Consider the following 6,595-nt stretch of genomic DNA (forward strand, 5'->3'; position numbering starts at 1 on the left):
AGTCCTGAGAGGCTTTCTTTGCACTCTCCATGGCTGTAAAATGCAAGCTGAGCCACAGCTGGCACTGGCCCTCCAGAATGTGCTGGACATGGAGGGCCCAGGTCTCCCAGGGGGCACAATAACACATTTCTACATCCAGGCAGCAGGGGCCACTGCATGGGCATCTGAAGGACAGGGCACTCTAGGCTCACAGGGTATAACGGCTGAGTTTGTGTGAAGACAGGGGGACAGGCAGTCCAGGGGCTCGGGGCCAAACAGAACAGCATTTGGGGGTAACAGCAGCAGCGGGATTTTATAGCATAGAGGCGGGGGTCTGAAAGGTATTGGCAGAAATACAGTGCTTGGGACCCCAACGAGGCCTCAGCCCAAGGACAGGACCTGGCCAGTCCTGATCTTCCTGCTGGAGAGGTCCAGCAAAGAGAGACAACCCTAGGGTACAGGGCCTCAGTACTCTGCTGTGAAGTTAGCTGGCTATGGAGCTCAGTGAGGGTGGTGGAGGACACACTAGGGGTGGCTTCAGTCTGGATGAGGTCTGTGTAGACCTATGGAGAGGTTCTGTAGCTAGGAGTCACATCCCCTTGTGGAAAGAGTGGAGTGGCTGGGGGTCATCCTGGTGTCATAGCACTGACTGGGCCAGGGACAGCCTGTACATAGCCAATGTGGGATCACCTGCCTCTCAACAGCACCCTCACCTGAGGGCTCTGTCCCAGTGATGACCCCTCCCCTGCCCTGGTACAGGGCCCAGACTAGTTCCCACACATTTCACCCTCCAGGCCAGCCCCAGGGCCTTTGGGGACACTGAAGCAAGTGCCTAAAACCGGCTCTGCAGGGCCCCCAGGATCTCTGGATTGGTTGTGGCTGTGCCTCGTGGCCCAGGAGAGATGCAGGGATCAGATTGGGAAGATGATCCTACCTAGGATGTTGTAATCTGGGTATCACTACTGGTTTCCAGTTATGACCATACTGGTGTAGGAGGACTGCATCAACACCCTCCTTGGAGGTATTTGTGGACATATTTGCACTGTTTGGTCACAATGCCTTGGGATCAGGCTCTCCTTAATTAACTCCTTTAATTTCTCAAAGTCTGTGTTACGGGTTTTGTCCTCACCCCCAAATGGAGCTATCTTGCAGGACTCAGTTTCAATGGGGCTGGGTTCCTCCAGCCATCAAATCAGTCGAATACACACACACACACACACACACGCAGGCACACAGAGATGAATGTGACATGCCTGATCTGGCCAGATTGATCAGCATGTACAGGCTGGCACCCTCATATGCCAGGAATCAGTTCATCAGGGCAACAATAAAGTCAGACAGACACGTGCACACAGGTGAACAGAATACCTCTGAATCAGGCTGGGTGTCCAGCTGACTCCCTCATGGGCCAGCATTCAGTTCATTAGGGCACATCTGAGTCAAACTGGGTCAATCAGCCTATACAAGCTGTTCCTCTTATGTATCTCAAACTCAGCACATCCCAGTCTTTTGCCCTAACAGTCCTAGTAGTGGTAGCCTTTTGATAAGCACACCCCACAGTCTTTTGGGGCTTCATAGGGATCTTTGGCTTAGGTAGAAGAAGCGTTGCTCCAGAGCAAGTGGGGAAGGGGAAGTAGAGAAGGAAAAGTTCACCCGGTTACCACCAGTTTGACTATAAAAGTTATTTATTGCTAAATAAATGGATGATAGCCATGCAAGGAAAAACAAACAAAAACAATTACAATATTACCCTGGTTCAATTGAGTATTTGGGGAAACCTATCTCAAGCTTAATTAATAAAATTCAGGTTCAGAAAGCTATGCCTAGAGAGAAAAAGAGAAAGAGAGCTGGGATCTCACCATTCCAAGGCACTCGGGTGTTTTGTTGACAGGCAAAGTTTCTAGCACCATCCTTGAAGGTTAAACAGGCAACGGAAAGAGACGATCTGTTTGTCCCAGCTTCTTGAGAACAACAGCGGATGGTGTCAGAGAGATAGCTCCCTCTTGAAGCACACTGTTTGCTGCTTTACAGCTTATACCCTTAGTCCAGCCTCTTCAAAGCATTCTTTTAATTGTGTAAATCAAGAAGGTCCCAAGCCAGAATTGACAGGGAAAATCCTGTTATATAAACAGTTTCAATTTAAATGAATTACCTTTTTCAGTGACAAGGGGTTATCTGGTTTGGAACATCTCAAGAAACTGATTAACAACCAGGAAAAACATAAAGTTTTAAGGAGTAACTAGACACCTAAGAGCCAGCTTGAAATTATTATGCATACAGAAGATATACTGGAAGGGATATCACATTGTTTTTTCTCAGATGGCCTAACTATGCTTGCACTGCGAAGTCAGCATCAGTTTTTTGTATTTTACCTGTTGTGAATAAGCCTCATCTTAGCATGACTTTCAGATCTTACTGTAGTCTTTTAACATATTAAGGGGATTACTTGGAGTGTTCATAAACTTTGTGGGGAGGACTCCTACTAGTCATCCCAGGAAAAGTATGACAGCATTTGTGATCAGGGCTCCAATGGGCTGGATGTTGTGAGGAACCCTTAACCATTGTTCAAATGTCACCCATACCCCCTCTGACTCAGTCTCTTGCCTCAGCATTCCCTAACCCAGCAACCAAGTTTTAGTCAATCAAGTTTAAATAGGCCTCCCATACTGGGACTGGGGAATGTATGGCCCCAAATGCCTATTAAACTTGTCTTCTGCTTAGTTCTGGTTAGATGAGGGGTGTGGGGGGGGGTGGAAATAGAAAACATCCTTTGTAAGTCCAGCAAGCTGGGTGCCATGACTCCTTCAGGAACACAGAGCTGACAGGTAACACCTTACCCAGAACAAATGACTGCTGGTAAGGCCCCAGATGTCCTTGCAGCAGGCATCTTAGCTACTTGTACCACCTGGGGACACTCGATGGACAGAAGTCAGGAATAACAACCAAAGAGGTGTACTCAGCAACAGCCCACATCTGTGGGGAGCAGATCAGGATAGCAAAAGCACAAACCAAATACAGATTGGCAACTGGAATCAAGGACAACAAAAAGTCCTTCTTTAGATATGTAGGAAGTCAGAGAAAAAATAAGGGAAGCATACAGCCCTTGATGAATGAAATGGGACAGCTGATAACTGACTCTCAGTACAAAACCGAACTCCTGAGTGAATACTTCACGTTGGTATACCGCTAGTCCAAGGGTGTTAGCCTGCTTGACAGGATACAGGATGATCGTGGTGGGGGTGACCCCCCCACCCCATAGTTGGTATAGATCTTGTGGGGGAGCACCTACAAAAGCTAAATATCTACAGGGCAGCAAGACCAGATGAAATACACTAAAGGGTGCTAAAAGAACTGGCCGATGCCATTGTGCGACCAATGGCAAAGTTATTTGAAGACTTGTGGCGCTTGGGAGAGGTCCCAGAAGATTGGAAAAAGGTCAGTGTGGTGCCTATCTTTAAGACAGGGAGAAAGGAGGACCCAGGAAATTACAGGCCAATTGGTTTGCCCTCAATCCCTGGTAAAATCCTGGGAAAAATTACCAAGGAATCCATTACAGAGAAGCTAGCAGCAGGCAGTATTCTGAAGGATAACCAACATGGCTTTATTACGGGCAGGTCATGCCAAACCAACGTCATTTCCTTCTATGATCAGGTTACTTGCCCCCTGGATGGGGGAAATGAGGTTGATGTCATATACCTGGGCTTCAAAAAGACCTTTGACCTGCTCTCCCATGAATTCCTTATGAAAAAATTGGGAAAATCCGGCCTCAACTACTTTACGGTCCGGTGGCTAGGTAACTGGCTCCCTGATAGGACCCAGAGAGTATTGACTGATGGACTGAGTTATCCTGGCAGAGGATGACCATTGGTGTCCCTCAGGCTTCAGTATTCAGGCTAGAGCTTTTCAATTTGTTCATCAACGATTTGGATTTGGGTATTAAAAGCAAACTAGCAAAGTTCACTGACAACACTGTGCCCGCCTCTGCTCGACTAGGCGCTCTCGAGCTGCCTTCGCTCGGGTGGCTGTTCTAGCTTGCCCCGAGCCCCTGAGAGGGCCCCGGAAGGTGCCTCGGGTGGTGTCAGGAGGCCCCCTAACCTCGCCTGCCACGACTTCGGATGGAACCTCAGTGGTGGGGGTCTCCGTTAACGCAGCCTCCAGGGTCATCACGCCTTCGGCGGGCACTCACAGGACTCCAACCTCCCCTACACCCCAGCCAATCACCACCTGCTGCTGCGGGTCTCCCAGTGGCCTTCCTTTGGCAACCCCACCGTGTTTTCGGTCCTGTGCCTCCTGGTGGTCCCCACTCCGGAGAACCAAGCTTCCCAGGCTGGAATCTGCCTTGAGGGTCTCACACCCCCTGATTCCCTGCTGCCCCTAGCCTATACTGACCCGAGGCCACCGCAACACAAAATGAGAGAGCCTAAAGGAAAGCGAACAACAAAACAGAAAGTCAAGCCCTTCTATCACGCCTAGCCTGGGATCTGACCCAGGTGCCTAAGCCCCAATCAACGGGCTGCCCTGGCTCAAAGTCCGTCGGATGGCTTAAGGCCACCGACTCCCCCGGGTGTCTACTCTCCAGGACCGTGGCTCCCACTCTCTGGGAGCCTCATATCCGGCGTTCACTCCCTCGCCGGTCCCGTTGCCGGTTCCTCCACCAGCCCGTCTGTCGGCTCTCTCGTAGGGTCTGCTGACGGTTTCCTCACCGGCTACGCCGCCCGCTCCTTTACCGGATCCATAGCCGGTTCCTTCTCTAGTCTTGCTGACGACGTCATCTCCACCTTCTCCGTCGGCTCCTTTAAGAACACAGCTCTCGCTGCTGTAGCTGCAGCTTTCTTCGCCAGCTCCTTTAATGGTGCGGCTCTCGCTGCTGCAGCTGCCGTTGCCGTTCTCACCGCCGCTGCCACTGCCATGACTTCCCCCGTCGGGCTGGGTACATGGGCCCCGCAGGCGCGGGTCCTGTTCTCGGGGTTCCCTGCGGGCTTTCCCCACTTCCGGCCCTGCTCCGCTCCCGGGGCCGCCTTTTATTGCTGCCGGGTGGCGTCTCCTGCTGACATCACCAGGCCCCAGCTGGATATAAGTGCGGTTTACAAATCGCGACGGCGGTTTTCCCGCATGCGTGTCCCTGCTCCCTCCGGCTTCTGCGTGGGGTAAGTAAGTGTTTACTTCCCCCCTGGTTTTGCCCCGGGGTTTCCTTCTAACCCCGGCATCCCTAGGACACAACCCCCCCCACTCAAGATGCCTTGGGGCGCTTCTTCGGTCCCATTTCGAGTCGCACCTGTCAGGCTGGCCCGTCCATCTGTCAGGTCACCTCGGGCCCCTGTCTGGTCTTCCCCGTCACACCTGGATAGGAAGTCCGCAACTGCGTTATCTTTCCCAGGTCGGTGTACTATGTAAAACTTATAAGGTTGGAGTGCCAAGGCCCACCGGGTAATTCGGGCATTATCTGTCTTGGCCGTGCTCAGCCACCTTAGCGGGGCATCATCCGTTATCAGTTTGAATTCTCTGCCCATCAGGTAGTACCTAAAGTGGTCTACTGCCCACCGTATGGGTAAGCATTCCCGTTTTATAGTTGAGTACCTTCTTTCCACTGGTAGCAGTTTGCAACTGGCATACGCTATGGGCCTCTCGCTGCCTCTGTCCTCCTGGGTTAGGACGGCCCCCACTGCGGTCTCCGAGGCATCCGTCTGTAAAATGAAGGGCTTCCTGAAGTCAGGAGCGTGTATTACCTCCTCCTCGCAGAGTGCTTGTTTCAGCTTTTTAAAACTCCACGTCATCTCCTCTGTCCACCTGATGGCCCCCGTTTTTCGCCCTTTGAGTGCCTCCGACAAAGGTGTGGACAACATTGAGAAGTGAGGTACAAACCGCCTATAATAATTGGTGAGCCCTAAGAATGATCAAAGCTGGCGGCAGTTTTGAGGGGCTGCGAAATTGCGGATAATTTCTACCTTGTCGGCCAAGGGTTTGAACATGCCCCTGCCAACCAGAAACCCCAGATATTTTGTTTCCTTCTGAGCTAGGGCACATTTTCGAGGGTTGGCCATTAGCCCTGCCCGTCTCAATTCCGTCAGGATGGCTCGGAGGGCTCTCTTGTGCTGTGCCCACGTCCGGGTATATATGACGATATCATCTATGTAGGCCGCGGCATATTCGTCATGTGGGGCCAGTATCAGATCCATCAGGCGCTGAAACATTGCGGTGGCACCGTGTAACCCAAAGGGCATCCTGACAAACTTGTATAGCCCCCACGGGGTGCCAAACGCTGTCTTTGGCCGGTCTCCCTTGGCCACCGGGATCTGCCAATACCCCTTTGCGAGGTCGAGGGTTGATATATACTGGGCATCCCCTATTCTTTCAACCAGCTCTGCCACATGGGGCATTGGGAATGCGTCAAACATTGCCAGGGCATTTAATCGTCTGTAGTCGATGCAAAGCCTCAAAGATCTATTGGGCTTACGCACCGGCACCAGCAGGCTCCTCCAGGGGCTCCTCGACAGCTGAATGACTCCTAACTTCAGCATAGAGTCTACCTCTCTACGAACGGCTTCCAAGAGGTGGTGCGGGATGGGTCGCCACCTCTCCCTTACTATTGCTCCAGGGGGGGTCTTTATAGCGTGAA

Source organism: Alligator mississippiensis, chromosome 12, assembly GCF_030867095.1.
Source record: "Alligator mississippiensis isolate rAllMis1 chromosome 12, rAllMis1, whole genome shotgun sequence".
Lineage (NCBI taxonomy): Eukaryota > Metazoa > Chordata > Crocodylia > Alligatoridae > Alligator > Alligator mississippiensis.